Consider the following 16,985-nt stretch of genomic DNA (forward strand, 5'->3'; position numbering starts at 1 on the left):
GAGACAGAAGGAAAGATAACACAGCCCAGTGCCTTTCTCACTATTGGAGCCTGGTCAGTGCCCTGTCCTAGTGTGCAGGCCCACTGTCCAAGTGAGCTACTTTGCCAGCCAGTCATGACTCATGTGACTTCTACAGGTTTGTCTGTTTGTTTTCTACTACAGAATTACATGTGGCAGGGCAGGGCAGGAGGAACCATATTTCTTAGGGCACAGTGTGATTGAGAAGACTTTGGATATGTGTTTAGGGGTGTCTAGGGGGCTGTGCTTGCCGATGTCTTCATGGAAAGTGAAGATTGTGCTGATGAACCCATGGGGGGACCGCCAGGGGTCGGCTGGCCTTAGTTCTTACGAGGGTAAGAGGGTAACTGGCCATGTAGCAGGGGTGGCCTTTTGGGTAACAGGCGTGAGGTTGACTAGCCCAGGTGGGTCCTCATGTCCAAGCCTGATTTCACCCAGATGTTATGAGCAGCTGTGGGAGAAGGTGGCTGAGCCAGGAAGGTGGTCTTAGGGGCCCAGCATCCTGCAGCCTAGGTCCTCAGCTTCAGGGACCCGAGTCTCCTGCATGGCCAGCTCTGTGAGGGCACAGGGCATAATGCCCAACACAATGGGCAGACGCCTGAAGTCGAAGGCCCAGGCTGGCTCACTCTTCCAGATCTTCCGGGGACAGTTTCCCAGCTATGAGTACTGGCCAGTGAGGCTCAGTATCAGCTAAGTCTTCAGCACCTGGTCAAGGACTGGGAGGAGGCAGCTCAGCGGATCCTCTTGCCCAGCTGTAGGAGGGCAGGGGAGGCACAGAGGTGGAGGCCAGGACTTGCAGGTGTGAGGTCCTGAGTGCCCTCCCCAGCACTGCATGACCCAGAGTGTTTGCTTTTCTCTCCTTGGCTCTCAGTGGCTGTCAGGAGAGTCAGGAAATGGGGGATCAGAGCACAGCAGAGGAGGGCTTTTAGGGTGTGACAAAGCCTAGCTCTCTACATAAGTGACAGTGTCATTGTGACACAGCTTACTGTCTACAGTATTTGAGGAAACCCACCCAGTGTGCAGAAACCAAAGAGTGAGCTCTCATGTCAGTGATGGGCTTCATTTTCTAGTGACTGTGTTCCTCTCCAGGGATCATTATGGATATGTGGACTTGTGTCAGTTCATGGTGATCACACACACATACACACACACACACACACACACACACACACACACACACACCCTTTTCAGAAGGCTCACATTTGTGAAAATGCATGTCTATGTTCATAGACGAGGAAGCACTTTGTATATGGAGAGAAAATTTGGGGAACTTTCTTTTTTTTAATTTATTTTTTATTTAAGAAAGGATAAATTAACAAATCCATAGGGTAGGAGGGGTACAACTCCACACAATTCCCACTACCCAATGTCCATATCCCATCCCCTCCCCTCATAGCTTTCCCATTCTCTATCCCTCTGGGGACATGGACCCAGGGTCGTTGTGGGTTGCAGAAGGTGGAAGGTCTGGCTTCTGTAATTGCTTCCCCGCTGAACATGGGCGTTGACTGGTCAGTCCATACTCCCAGTCTGCCTCTCTCTTTCCCTAGTACGGTGGGTCTCTGGGGAAGCAGAGCTCCAGGACATATTGGTGGGGTCTTCAGTCCAGGGAAGCCTGGCCAGCATCCTGATGGCATCTGGAACCTGGTGACTGAAAAGAGAGTTAACATACGAAGCCAAACAAATTGTTGAGCAATCATGGAACCAAAGCTTGGAATAGTGGAGAGGAAGTTTGGGGGGTACTCACTGCAAACTCTAGTGTACTTCTGCTTTCAGGTATATATTTTGCAGTATTTATGGATACGTGTGAACATAAGCTCTCTCTCACAGAAACTGGTGTATATCTAGGTTTTGGGTCTTTGTTAGAAAGTGAACCACCTGGGATGGAATTAGACTATACTATGTAAGGAAATTTCTCACCCGAGTAATGAAGCTGAAGGGTTGTCATTCCACATGTGAAGTCTCTGGACACAGTCTGAGCTGAAGCATGTTGAGGTGGCAATCGTTGTGTTGATTAGGTTGCGATCGGCAGATGCAATATTATTTGATATGGATTGGGAGAGGCATATGGGAAAGTGGGCCCTATCCAAAGGTTCAAGGACTGGGGGAAGTAGAGGCTCTATAGTGGAGATGTAAGATTCCTGCTGTCTTAGGGTTCAAAAACACAATGGGTAGTTAATGTTATCATCACATTATTTGGTAATTGGGCTAACTTTGAAAAGTCCTTTTGTTAGGGTTTGCTGTACAGTACCCAGTATCTTGTATATAGCTGTGCCACAGGTTGCTTATGATCTAGTAGGTCTAGGCTTTCGAGAAAGTCCACATATAAAATACACATCCTATATATTAAAATGACTCAGTCTGTGTTTTAAAAACTTTGAGATATACAATTAATTTTCCCCATCTCATATTAATTAACTAGTGATTTATATGACTACACTTTACTAGGAGTGTACATAAACACCATTCCCACCACCAAAAGACTGTGTCCCATCCCTCCCACCCACCCCTACCCCCCACCGGCCGAGGAAACTGCATGTCTACCCCTCACCACAGGGTTTTTACTTTGGTGCCCTACTTACAGTTTGATCAGGTCCTGCTTTTAGTTTCCCTTTCAGATCTACTTTCTCAACTTCTGTTGATGAGTGGGATCATCCCATACTCATCTTTATCTTTCTGACTTAGTTCACTTAACATAATTCCTTCTAGCTCTGTCCAAGATGGGTCAGAGAAGGTGGGTTCATTGTTCTTGATAGTTGTATAGTAACATATAGTAATTTTGACTTCCATGATGATTGAGTATAATATTATCTGTTTTAATGAAAATATAATTAATTGGGGGCTGGGCAGCCATCATCCAACCCCTAGTTTTTTTCTTATTTATTTATTTATTTATTTATTTATTTTTGTTTGTTTTTCTTTTTCTTTTTTTTTAATGACATGTCTTTCTGCTCAGACTTTTTTTTTAATTTATTTATTTATTTATTTATTTAAATCTTTATTTTATTTATTTATTCCCTTTTGTTGCCCTTGTTTTTATTGTTGTTGTCGTCGTTGGATAGGACAGAGAGAAATGGAGAGAGGAGGGGAAGACAGAGAGGAGGAGAGAAAGATAGACACCTGCAGACCTGCTTCACCGCCTGTGAAGCGACTCCCCTGCAGGTGGGGAGCCGGGGTTCGAACCGGGATCCTTATGCCGGTCCTTGTGCTTTGCGCCACCTGCGCTTAACCCGCTGCGCTACAGCCCGACTCCCTTCTTTTTCTTTTAATCTTCTTTTATTTTCTTTTTATAGCTGGGTATTTGTGTCTGCAGTATGGATCCATTCCCCCTGGTAGCAAATTTTTTTCATTTTATTGAGTAGTACAGAGAGAAATTGAGAGGTGAGGGGGATATAGTGTGGGAAAGAGAAAGATAACTGTAGACCTGCTTCACTGTTCTTGAAGCTTTCCCCTGCAGTTGGGGAGTGGGGACTCTAACCTAGATCCTTGAGTGGGTCCTTGTGCCTTGTACCATGTGTGATTAACTGGGTGCACCACCATCCACCCCCTCATTTTTTCTTAACATATAAGAAGCTTGTATTTATTAATAGTCAAGATGAGATATGATGTTTCACCTATGACCCTGGGTCCATGCTCCCAGATGGATAAAGGATAGGGAAGCTATCAAGAGACGGGATGGGATATGGAGCTCTGGGGGTGGGCAATGTGTGGAAGTGTACCCCTCTTATCCTGCAGTCTTGTCAATATTTCCATTTTTTAAATAAAAAAAAGAAATGCCACCAAAAAGAAAAAAAAGAAAACATTGCAAGGTTGATAGGTAAAATAATAGAGGGGATTTAATGTTTTAAGGAATTGAAGAGAAAAGTCAAACTAATGCATTTTTGAAGTGGACGTAGTATTAGACTTTCAATTATTTACACTTTTCTTTTCTTTCTTTCTTTCTTTCTTTTTTTTTTTCTTTCTCCAGAGCAGAATTCAGTTCTGGGTTATGGTGGCACCAGGGGGACTTCGGAGCCTTAGGCATGAGAGTCTCTTTGCATAACCAGTGTGCTACCCACCCCTATCTTAGACTTTAAATTAAAATATACCTTAAGATTCAGTTAAAAGAAGAATACATTTTTGGATTAAATGTCCAAATTGGTGTTTATAGTCAGCAATGCTGTCTTATGCACTTGAAATGTACCAAGAGGTTACATTTTAAATATTCTCACCATAGATGTAAAGTGATAATTATATGTTGTAATAGAGTGTTAGCTAACTTGCAATTATAATCCTATTGCAATACGTAAGTATAACAAATCAAAGCATTGAATACCTTAAGTAAGTCAATGTTGTATATTAATTCTATCAGTGAAACCATAAAGTATCATCCTGTTAGCCAAAAATACTTGTCCTTTCTTTCCTTCATTCAAGATATTTGTTATATATATATATATTTTTTAACCTGGTATTAGCTTGTTTAGGCTTGCTGCCTGGTCTAGAAATCCAAACTCTGTTAACCAGATTTGGCATGAAAGGAAAAAGCTTGCTTGTATTTTGAACCTGCAAGTGGAGGTTAGAGTAGAGTATATGGGCTCAGATCAACCTGTTCATCTCCAAGGAGTACTAATCCTTTGATGGAAGTTGTGGAGGACTGGAACACTAAGAGCAGGATTTCAGAACATTCTGGAAGGGTTTGAAGACATCCTATATCCTCTTAACTTCCTGGTTCTTCAAACTTCCTCCCTAGAACCACATTGTAGTTAGATAAACTATTTAAAAAATTTTTATTTATAAAATGGCAATATTGACAAGACCATAGGATAAGAGGGGTACAATTTCACACAATTCCCTTCACCAGAACTCTGTATCTAATCCCCTCACTTGATAGTTTTCCTATTCTTTACCCCTCTGGGAATATGAAACCAGGGTCACTGTGGGGTACAGAAGGTAGGAGGTCTGGCTTCTGTAATTGCTTCCCTGCTGAACATGGGCATTGGCAGGTCAATCATATTTCCAGTCTCTGACTGTCAGAGAAATGTAAGTAAAGACAACAGTGAGATACCACTTCACTCCTGTGAGAATGTCATATATCAGAAAAGGTAAAAGCAGCAAATGCTGGAGAGGTTGTGGGGTGAAAGGAACCCTCCTGCACTGATGGTGGGAATGTCAATTGGTCCAATCTCTGTGGAGAACAGTCTGGAGAACTCTCAGAAGGCTAGAAATGGACCTACCCTATGAACCTGCAATTCCCCTCCTGGGGATATATCCTAAGGAACCCAACACATCGATCCAAAAAGATCTGTGTACACATATGTTCTTGGCAGCACAATTTCTAATAGCCAGAACCTGGAAGCAACCCAGGTGTCCAACAACAGATGAGTGGCTGAGCAAGTTGTGGTATATATACACAATGGAATACTACTCAGCTATAAAAAAAATGGTGACTTCATTGTTTTCCGCCTATCTTGGATGGACCTTGAAAATTTCATGTTAAGTGAAATAAGTCAGAAACAGAAGGATGAATATGGGATGATCTCACTCTCAGGCAGAAGTTGAAAAACGAGATTCGAAGAGAAAACACAAGTAGAACCTGAGCTATAGTCTGGGGAGATGGTGTCATAGTTGGAAATAATATTTTCGGTCCCCCAAAACCTCAGGTGAATTTTCAACATGACATTCATGAATCTCCAGGCATGAAAAACAGGGGAGACCAAATCTCCATTTATGTTTTTTAAAAAATTAATTTAAGCACAAAGTGAAACATGTACTGTACATGGTGTTTTTTTTAGGAGTTAATTATTTTAAAATCTTTATTGTCTTTATTAGTGATTTACTATTGATTTAGGAAGATTTAACATAATGGGGTATAAATCCATACAGTTCCCACCACCAGAGTTCTGTGTCCCAATACCCTCTAATGGAAACTTGAGCATGGTGTGCTGCATCAAAGCAAAGAACTTTGGGGAAGGAGGGGCAGAATAGAACTTTGAGGTCTTGGTAAATAATGAAATTATACCTGTGTGTCAGTGACTGAACTGCAAAGCATTAACCCCCCTCAATAGAAAAATTAAAGTTATTTTTGTGTGATCAATACTTAACATTTCTATTCATGATTTTTAAAAATTTCTTTATTGGGGATTAATGGTTTAGAGCAGACAGTAAAATACAATAGTTTGTACATAAGTAACATTTCCCAGTTTTCCACATAATAATACAACTCCCACTGGGTCCTCTGCCATCCTCTTGCAGGACCTGAACCACCAACCCTCTCCCCACCCACCCCAGAGTCTTTGACTTTAGTGCAATACACCAGCTCCAGTCCAAGTTCTGCTTAGTGTTTTCTCTTCTGATCTTGTTTTTCAACTTCTATGTTGTGATCATCCCATATTCATCCTTTTGTTTGTGACTTATCTCACTTACCATGATTTCTTCAAGCTCCATCCAGGATGGGGTAAAGAAGGTGAATTCAACATTTTTTTTTCTTTATTGAGGGATTTTTTAAAAAAGGAAAAAAGGAGATAAATATAGACCTCAAACAAGCACACCAATAACAATTTCATCGAATCTGCACTGCAAGGTCTGTAACCTCTTCCCTTTTTCCAACTTCTCCCTTTTAGGAAGGCAGTATGTGCCCTACATGCCTGTCTCAACACTGATTTTGGAAGGAGATAGCGTTCAGTACCTTGACAGGTTCTTAGCTTGAGAAGTGCTTTAGTCTCAGGATAAATTTATTTCTCAAGCTTTGCCTGTACCTGGTTTAATGCTGATTAAATCAAACTTTTGACTGAGAGTGCGGTTGAAAATAGTTAAAAGACTTGGGGAGTCACTGAGTTGGAGTGTTGTTTTTTTTTTTACCAGAGCACTGCTCAACTCTGGCTTATGGTGGTGTGGAGCATTAAATTTGGGATGTTAGAGCCTCAGACATGACAGTCTTTTTGCATAAATATTATGCTAACTACCCCCACCTCAGTGAATAAATTTTGTACATGAGAAAGGGGATAGAGACATGGTAGATGTATTATATGCTAATTTTTGTTTTTGTTGTTGTTTTCTGGGAGAGACCCAACTTTCCATGACTAGGTTGCCATAGCTCCATACCAGAAGTAATTTATCCATTTCTTTATTTCACCATAACCCTGCTCAGCTCTGCTTTATGGTGGTACAGGGGATTGAACTTGGGACTTCAGAGCCTCAGGCATGAGGGTCTCTTTGCTAAACCATTATGCTATTTTCCCCATCCTATGAAACACAAATTTAACCAATTTAGCTGACAGCTCCATCTAGATGACACTCATATTACCACACCCAATAATCTTCCTTCTTACAGGAAGTGAATGACCTATTTTTGCTTGAGACTGTTTTTTCTGATGTGGATTTATGTCAGAAGCAAGTTCTTTTTCTGTTCGTTTTTAATTTCTTTATTGGTGGATTAATATTTTATAGCTGACAGTAAATACAATAGTTTGTACATGCATAACAGTTCTCATTTCTCCGCACAGCAGTACAACCCCCACTAGGTCCTCTGCCATTCTGTTCCAGGACCTGAACTCTCTCCCCTATCCAGCCACCCTAGAGTCTTTTAGTTTGATGCAATACACCAACTCCAGTCCAAATTCTGCTTAGTGTTTTCTCTTCTGATCTTTTTTTCAACATCTGCCTGTGGGTGAAATCATCCCATATTCATCCTTCTGTTTCTGACTTATCTCACTTCACATGATTTCTTCATGCTCCATCCAAGATGGGCTGAAAACGGTGAAATCACCATTTTTAATGCCTGAGTAGTATTTCATTCTGTATATAGATCATAACTTTCTTAGCCACTCATCTGTTGTTGGACACCTGGGTTGCTATTACAAATTGTGCTGCTATGAACATAGGTATACACAAATCTTTTTGAATGGTTGTGTTGGGTTCCTTAGGATATAACCCCAAGAGAGTAATTCCAGGGTCAGGGGGTAGGTCCACTTCTAGCCTTCTGAGAGTTCTCCAAACTGCACTCCACAGAAGTTGGGCCAATTTACATTCCCACTAGCAGTGCAGGAGTGTTCCTTTGTCTCCACACTTCTCCAGCATTTGTTGTTATCATTTCTGGTGTATGATATTCTCACAGGAGTGAAGTGGTATCTCATTGTTGTCTTTATTTGCAGTTCTCTGACAATCAATGACTTGGAGCATTTTTTCATATGTTTGTTGGCTTTTTGGATCTCGGGTATGGTGAATATTCCATTCATATCCTCTCCCCATTTTGGATGGGGTCATTTGTTTTCTTGTTGCTGTGTTTGGTGAGTTCTTTTATATTTTGGCTATTAGCCTCTTGTCTGATGTACAGCATGTAAAGATCTCCGATTCATAATTTTATTTAAAAATTATTAGAGATTGAATAATGGCTTACAAAATCATTTATGGAGATAGATAGGAACACACTGATAAGATACACAGTAACCTGGGCAAGGACCCAAGTTCAAGTGTTTGTTCACTACCTGCAGGGGCTGATAGGGTAAGGGGAGAAGGAGATGATGGAGATGACGGGGATGTGGATGACGCAGAAGAGGGAGATGGAGATGACGGAGATGGTAGGGATGCAGGTGATGCAGAAGGGGGAGACGGAGATGACGGAGATGGCGGGGATGTGGGTGATGCAGAAGGGGGAGACGGAGACGACGGAGATGGCGGGGATGCGGGTGATGCAGAAGGGGGAGACGGAGACGACGGAGATGGCGGGGATGCGGGTGATGCAGAAGGGGGAGATGGAGATGACGGAGATGGCGGGGATGCGGGTGATGCAGAAGGGGGAGATGGAGATGACGGAGATGGCGGGGATATGGGTGATGTAGAAAGGGGAGATGCATCACCCGCATCCCCGCCATCTGCATCATCTCCATCTCTCACCCGCATCCCCGCCATCTCCATCATCTCCGTCTCCCCCTTCTGCATCACCCGCATCCCCGCCATCTCCGTCGTCTCCATCTCCCCCTTCTGCATCACCCGCATCCCCGCCATCTCCGTCGTCTCCCTCTCCCCCTTCTGCATCACCCGCATCCCCGCCATCTCCGTCGTCTCCCTCTCCCCCTTCTGCATCACCCGCATCCCCGCCATCTCCGTCGTCTCCGTCTCCCCCTTCTGCATCACCCGCATCCCCGCCATCTCCGTCATCTCCATCTCCCCCTTCTGCATCACCCACATCCCCGCCATCTCCATCATCTCCATCTCCCTCTTCTGCATCACCTGCATCCCCACCATCTCCATCATGGGTTCATTGTTCTTAATAGCCTTCTGAGAGTTCTCCAGACTGTTCTCCACAGAGGTTGGACCAATTGACATTCCCACCAGCAGCGTAGGAGGGTTCGTTTGACCCCACACCCTCTCCAGCATTTGCTGCTGCTACCTTTTCTGATGTATGACATTCTCACAGGAATGAAGTGGTATCTCATTGTTGTCTTTATTTGCATTTCTCTGACAATCAGAGACTTGGAGCATTTTTTCATGTGTTTCTAGTCCTTTTGGATCTCTTCTGTGGTGAATATTCTGTCCATGTCCTCCCTCCATTTTTGGATGGGGTTATTTGTTGTCTTGTTGAGATTTGCAAGCTCTTTATATATTCTGGTTATTAGTCTCTTGTCTGATGTATGACATGTAAAGATCTTCTCCCATTCTGTGAGGGGTCTCTTGGTCTGGGTAGTAGTTTCTTTAGCAGTGCAGAAGTTTTTTAATTTGATGTCCCATAGGTTTATGCTTGTGTTGGTCTTTTTAATTGGATTCGTTTCATTGAAGATGTCTTTAAAATGTATGCAGAAAAGACTTAGGCCAATATTTTCCTCTAAGGATCTGATAGTTTGTGGTCTAACATCCAAGTCCTTGATCCACTTGGAATTTACTTTTGTATTTGGTGAAATGTAGTAGTTCAGTTTCATTCTTCTACATGTTTCAACCCATTGTTTCCAGCACCATTTGTTGAAGAGACTCTGCTTTCCCCATTGAATATTCTGGGCACCATTGTCAAAGATTAGATGTTCATAGGTGTGGGGGGCTTACTTCTGGGCTCTCTTCTATTCCACTGGTGAGTATGTCTATTCATGTTCCAGTACCAAGCAGTTTTGATGACAATGGCCCTATAATACAATTTGAGATCTGGGAGTGTGATGCCTGCAGTTCTGTTCTTTCTTCTTAAGATTGTTTTGGCAATTCTAGATCTTTTCTGGTTCCAGATAAACATTTGTAGCATTTGTTCTATTCTCCTAAAAAATGTGGTTGGGATCTTGATGGGGATAGCATTAAATTTGTAGATGGCTCTGGGTAGTATATTCATTTTGATGATGTTAATTCTTCCAACCCATGAACATGGAATATCTTTCCACTTGTGTCTTTTTCAATTTCTTTGAGTAGTGACTCATAATTTTCAGTATACAAGTCTTTCACTTCTTTGGTTAGGTTTACTCCTACATATTTTATTGTTTTTGTTGCTATATTAAAAGAAATTGATTTCTGGATTTCAATTTCTTCTAGCTTAGTGTTTGCATAGAGGAATGCCACTGACTTTTGAATGTTAATTTTATAGCCTGACACTTTACTGTATTGCCTGATGATTTCCAAAAGCTTCTTGCTGGATTCCTTAGGTTTTTCCATGTATACTATCATGTCATCTGCAAATAAGGAGAGTTTGACTTCTTCTCTTCTAATCTGTATCCTTTTAATTCCTTGTTCCTGCCTGATTGCTATGGCAAGAACTTCCAACACTATGTTGAATAGTAATGGTGATAGTGGGCAGCCCTGTCTAGTACCTGATCTGAGGGGAAATGCTTCCAGTTTTTCACCATTGAGTATGATGTTGGCTGTAGGTGTGCTATATATAGACTCCACTATCTTCAGGACTTTTCCATCTATTTCCATTTTTGTAGTGTTTTGATCACAAAGGGATGTTGGATTTTGTCAAAGGCTTTCTCTGCTTCTATTGATATGACCATGTGGTTTTTGGTCTTGCTTTTGTTGATGTGGTGGATCACGTTGATTGATTTATGTATATTAAACCAAACTTGCATGCCTGTGATAAACCCCACTTGGTCATGATGAACAATCTTTTTAATATACTGCTGTATCCAGTTGGCTAGAATTTTGTTCAGTATTTTCACATCTATGTTCATCATAGATATTGGTCTGTAGTTTTCTTTTTTGGTTGTGTCCCTGTCTGCTTTTAGCATCAGGGTGATGTTGGCTTCAAAGAAGCTGGCAGGGAGTATTCCAGTGTCTTCAATCTTCTGGAAGACTTTTAAAAGTAGAGGTATTAGTTCGTCTTTGAAGGCTTTGTAGAATTCATTTGTAAAACCATCTGGTCCAGGACTTTTCTTTTTGGGAAGATTTTTGATAACTGTTTCAATTTCATTAGCTGTGATGGGCCTGTTCATATTATCTAGTTCCTCTTTACTTAGTTTTGGAAGTTTGTAGGTATCTAGGATATCATCCATTTCTTGCAGGTTCTCTAGCTTGGTGCCATGTAGTTGTTCATAGAATCCTTGGATGATATGTTGAATTTCTGCAGAGTCTGTTATGATATCTCCTCTTTCATTTAGTATCTGATTTATTTGGGTCTTCTCCCTTTTTTGTTTTGTGAGTCTGGCTAAAGGTTTGTTGATTTTGTCCACTCTTTTGAAGAACCAACATTTACTTTCGTTGATCTTTTGTATGGTTTTCTTATTTTCAATGTTATTGATTTCTGCCCTAACTTTAGTGATTTCTGTCCTTCTGGTTGCTTTAGGCTTCCTTTGTTCTTCTTCTTCTAGGTCTTTAAGATGTGCAATCAGGCTGTTTACTTGTGCTTTTTCTTGTTTCCTAATGTGTGCTTGTATGACTATGAACTTCTCTCTCAGTACTGCCTTAGCTGTGTCCCAAATATTTTGATAGCTTGTGTCTTCATTTTCATTGAACTCTCGAAACATTTTGATTTCTTCCTTTATTTCCTCTTTGACCCAGAGGTTGTTAAGAAGTGTACTCTTGAGCTTCCACATTTTGGGAATATTACTAATCTTTTGTTGATTGTGAAGTGTTAGTTTAATTCCACTGTGGTCTGAGAAGATGCTTGGGATGATTTCAATGCTCTTTAATTTACTGATGCTGTCTTTGTGGCCTAACATATGATCTATCCTTGAGAATGACCCATGTGGATTTGAGTAAAATGTCTATTCCAGTTTCTTGGGATGAATGACTCTGAAAATGTCCAATAGTTCTAGTTTATCTATCTCTTCATTTAGCTCCCTTATGTCTTTATTGATTTTCTGCCTGGATGATCTGTTGAGAGAGTGGGGTGTTGAAGTCCCCTACTATGACTGTGTTGCTGTTAATATATTGCTGTAGCTCTTTCAGTAGACGTTTGATGTATATATGGCTTCTCATTGGGTGCATAAATGTTAATAATTGTTAAGTCCTCTTGATTGACTGATCCTCTGAGCATTAAGTAGTGTCCATTCCTATGTTTTTATCTTATCTATTTTAAAGTCTATCATGTCAGATATAAGAATAGCTGTTCCTGCCCTTTTTTGTGGGCCATTGGCTTATATGATAGTTTTCCATCTTTTCACTTTAAGTCTGTGTTTGTCTTGTTGAGTTAGGTGCAGTGTTTCCTTTTTATAAATAATTTTTTTAAAAGCAGTCATCCTTATTTTGAACCCCATTTTGATAGGGATGCATTTGATGTATAAGCACTGTTTGAATTGTTCTTTTATCATGTTAAGGAAATATAATTCTATTTGTAATTCAAATTGTTTTGTTAATAACAAATGCTTAAACATTGACTCAACTTATTTCAGCTGGCATAAACAAACTATTTTGCAAGATCCTTTTTTCCCTTGCATCACACTTACAAAGAACCTTAGTCCTCAGAACTTGTCCACATGAATGATGACTGAGACATTTCATCATATTTCCTTTTAACAATCAGACTTTCTGTCATATAGCAAGTTTAATGACTCATTTTACAAAGACAAGCTTTCCTAGTATGTACAAGATTGCTCACATTAGGACTACAAGTTGTGTAAATATCCTATCTCCCAAAAGTCTTAAAACTAGAAAGGACGAATGAAAGAAAGAAAGAAAGAAAGAAAGAAAGAAAGAAAGAAAGAAAGAAAGAGAGGAAGAATGGAAGGAAAGAAAGAAGGAAGGAAGGAAAGAAAGAGAGAAAGAAAGAAAGAAAGAAAGAAAGAAAGAAAGAAAGAAAGAAAGAAAGAAGGCAGGCAGGCTAGTGGAACTGGAGTTTATTCTTCCAAGCACAAGCTTTGGAGTTAAGAAAACTCTGGATATGAATCCTAGCTCAGCAGTTTACTAGTTGCAGCTTTGAGTCAGTTAATCAACCAACTTCCCTACACGCACCAGGATTTTTTGTGTTTGGTTTTTGTCAGAGTTTCCTGGAGCTTTCAGACTGTGCCACTTCACCACTCCCTTTTGTTTCCCCCCCCCCTTTTTTTTTTTACAGATGGAGGATAACAGATAGATGGACAGAGACAGAGAGAGAGATGAAGAGGTACTGACTGGCTTCAATCCCCTGGTCCCCACCTCAAGGGTAGAGGACCTCACAAAAGGTGAAGTAGGTCTTTAGGTGTCTCTCTTTCTCTCCCCCTCTATGTCTCCCCCACAAATATTCTGTTTCTTTTTAATTTTTTAAATATTTATTTATTTCCCCTTTTGTTGCCCTTGTTGTTTTATTGTTGTAGTTGTTGTTGTTGTTGATGATGTTGTTGGATAGGCAGAGAGAAATGGGGAGAGGAGAGACCCACCCTACTAGGGAAAGAGAGAGGCAGGCTGGGAGTATGGACCGACCAGTCAACGCCCATGTTCAGCGGGGAAGCAATTACAGAAGCCAGACCTTCTACCTTCTGCAACCCACAATGACCTTGGGTCCATGCTCCCAGAGGGATAGAGAATGGGAAAGCTACTGGGGAGGGGGTGGGATATGGAGATTGGGCGGTGGGAATTGTGTGGAGTTGTACCCCTCCTACCCTATGGTTTTGTTAATTAATCCTTTCTTAAATAAAAAAAATTAAAAAACAAAGAAATGGAGAGAGGAGAGGAAGACAGAGAGGGGGAAAGAAAGGTAGACACCTGCAGACCTGCTTCACAGCCTATGAAGCCACTCCCCTGAAGGTGAGGAGCCGGAGCTCAAACAACTATTCTGTTTCTATCCAACAAAATGCAAATAACTAATTTAAATTTTTTAAGGAACAAAATAATGCATTTCAAGAAAGTATTTCAGTGGTCCAGGAGGTGGCACAGTGGATAAAGCACTGGACTCTCAAGCATGAGTTCAGTCCCTGGCAGCACATATACCAGAGTGATATCTGGTTCTCTCTCTCTCTCCTATCTTTATCATTAATAAATAAATAAATAAAACCTTAAAAAAAGAAAGAATTTCATATGGCAATTTTATTTTAAATATTGGCTTTATTAAAAATAATTATTGCCTCATGCATAATAACTAAGTTATTGGAAGAATAATGAAAAAAGAGGAATTTCAAAAAAGAAATAGAGTAAGTGGGGTCAAAATAGCTAACCAGCAGGGTCTTTTTTTTTTTTTTTCCTCTACAGAACCACAAAATACACATAATTTGTGCAAAGTCCTACAAAGAAGTGAGCCTGGGGCCAGGTGGTGGCGCACCTGGTTGAGCACACATGTTACAGTGCGCAAGGACCCAGGTTTGAGCTCCTGGTCCCCACCTGCAGAGGGAAAGCTTCACAAGTGGTGAAGCAGGGCTGCAGGTGTCTCTCTGTCTCTTTCCCTGTCTCTCCATCCCTCTCAATTTCTGGCTGTCTCTATCCAATAAAAATAAATAAATAAATATAATAAAAAGAAGTGAGCCTGAATGTCAGACAAGTTTCCACAGACAGAGACAAGCGCATCCAGGCAGCAATGACACAAAAAAAGACACATTCACCAAAGTTTTGTTTTTTAAAAAAAAAAATTAAATGTTTTAATTATCTTTATTTATTTGATAGTCAGAAATTGAGAGGGAAGGAGGAGATAGAGAGAGAGACACCTGCAGTACTGCTTTACCACTTGTGAAACTTTCCTTCTGCAAATGGGGACTGGGTGGCTTGAACCTGGGTCCTTGTGCATTGTAACAGGCGCGCTCAATCAGGTGTGCCACCATCCAGCCCCCCACCAAAGATCTTTAAAAAGCTGTTCTGCAGGTCAATGGAATAGCTTACTTGGATAATATGTTGCTTCACCATGTTTGTGACCCAGCTGTTCCGCATGACAATAAGCCACAATGGGCGAGAGATCAATCAATAAGATAGAGAACTTTAATTGCACAAGCAGTGGACAAGCTGAAGTGAGCTTAGTTCAAGCAGCCCAATCCTATTGCAATTTTGTATCTATGGTTTTACAGTAATGGGAAATGAAAGCTATGAAGCACATGGGAATTGCAGTGGCAATCTCCTTGAAAATCACCACAGTTTGGAAACAGCCATATTGGAATTCATTTTCCATAGGAAAGACCCTGGGGTAGAATCAGGAAAAACTACTTCAGTCACTGTAGACAGCCTCCCAGAATCTGTCTTTCCACCAGTTAGTGGTGTTTCTGCAAACATAAGTTTTACTAATCTCCCTCTACGTAAGTTGATTGTTTTTTTTAAATTAATTTATTTATTTTTATTTATTTATTTATTTATTCCCTTTTGTTGTCCTTGTTTCTTTTTATTGTTGTAGTTACTACTGTTGTCGTTGTTGTTAGGACAGAGAGAAATGGAGAGAGGAGGGGAGACAAAGAGGGGGAGAGAAAGACAGACACCTGCAGACCTGCCTCACCACATGTGAAGTGACTCCCCTGCAGTTGGGGAGTCGGGGCTCCAACAGGGATTCTTGCCACTCCTTGTGCTTTGCGCCACATGCGCTTAACCCACTGCACTACCGCCCGACTCCCAATGCAGTCTTTTAAATTGATTTAATAATGATTGATTGACAAGACTGTAGGATCAGAGGGGTACAATTCCACACTATTCCCACCACCAGAGTTCCCAACCCCATACCCTCTGTTGCAACTTCTGTACTGTATCCTTATTTAGACTCTTGTCACTGGTTACTGCCCAAGCCTGCTCCAACACAGACCCTAATAGAGCATCAAATATAATGGGAAGATAGAAAAAGCACCTTCACTGATGGACCAACATAGCAGCTTGAAGAAAATCCCAAATTTAGTGGAGCTATACGAATTTCTTAAAGAAGACTTCAAAACAATGGTCTGAAGAATGCTCAGAGCAATGAAAAACCCGACAAAGTCAGACTATGAAATGTCACAACAAAAATGAGAGACAAAGGACAAAGAATAGATAAATCTGAGGCCAGATGGGAGGACACCTAGTTGGTTCACCCATTACAGCACACAAGAACCCAGGCTCAAGCCCCCAGTGGCCACCTGTGGTGGGGGGGAATTCATGACCAGTGAAACATAATATATATATATATATATATAATACAGTGACTGAACTCAGAAAAATATGGTACAGAGGAATTTCAACCAAAAGACAGAAGCCAAAGATCAAACTGATAAACTAGAAGACAGGTTGGAGAGGGGCTGGGTGGTGGCACATCTGGTTGAATGTACATATTGCAATGCACAAGGACACAGGTTTGAGCCCCCAGTCCTCACCTGTAGGGGGAAAGCTTCATGAGTGGTGAAGCAGGGCTGCAGGTGTCTCTCTGTTTCTCTCCCTCTCTATCATTCCCTTCCCTCTCGATATCTGGCTGTCTCTATCCAATAAATAAATAAAGATAATTAAAAAATCTTTTAAATAAAAAAGAAGATATGGTAGAGAAAAAATTGAATATGCAAGTCTGTGAGAGAGCCCAAAGGGAAATGAATAAAGCAAGAGAGGTTTAGGAACATTGAGTAAGAACAATAAATGTGGTCATCTTCATTTTGAACCCAGTTTTCATGAGGTTCTGAACATTGGTACCTGAACATTATTTGAATTATTACTAATTATTCTCCATCATATTTTTGTGA

At 41.0% G+C, this 16,985-nt stretch overlaps 1 long non-coding RNA gene across 1 annotated transcript in view; it reads left to right on the forward strand.

Annotated features, from left to right (window-relative positions):
* Positions 1-16,985, forward strand: part of LOC132540483 (uncharacterized) — a 149,416-nt gene that overhangs the window by 103,149 nt on the left and 29,282 nt on the right. The gene's annotated exons all lie outside the window — the stretch shown is intronic.

This window comes from Erinaceus europaeus, chromosome 9, assembly GCF_950295315.1.
Source record: "Erinaceus europaeus chromosome 9, mEriEur2.1, whole genome shotgun sequence".
Taxonomy (NCBI): domain Eukaryota; kingdom Metazoa; phylum Chordata; class Mammalia; order Eulipotyphla; family Erinaceidae; genus Erinaceus; species Erinaceus europaeus.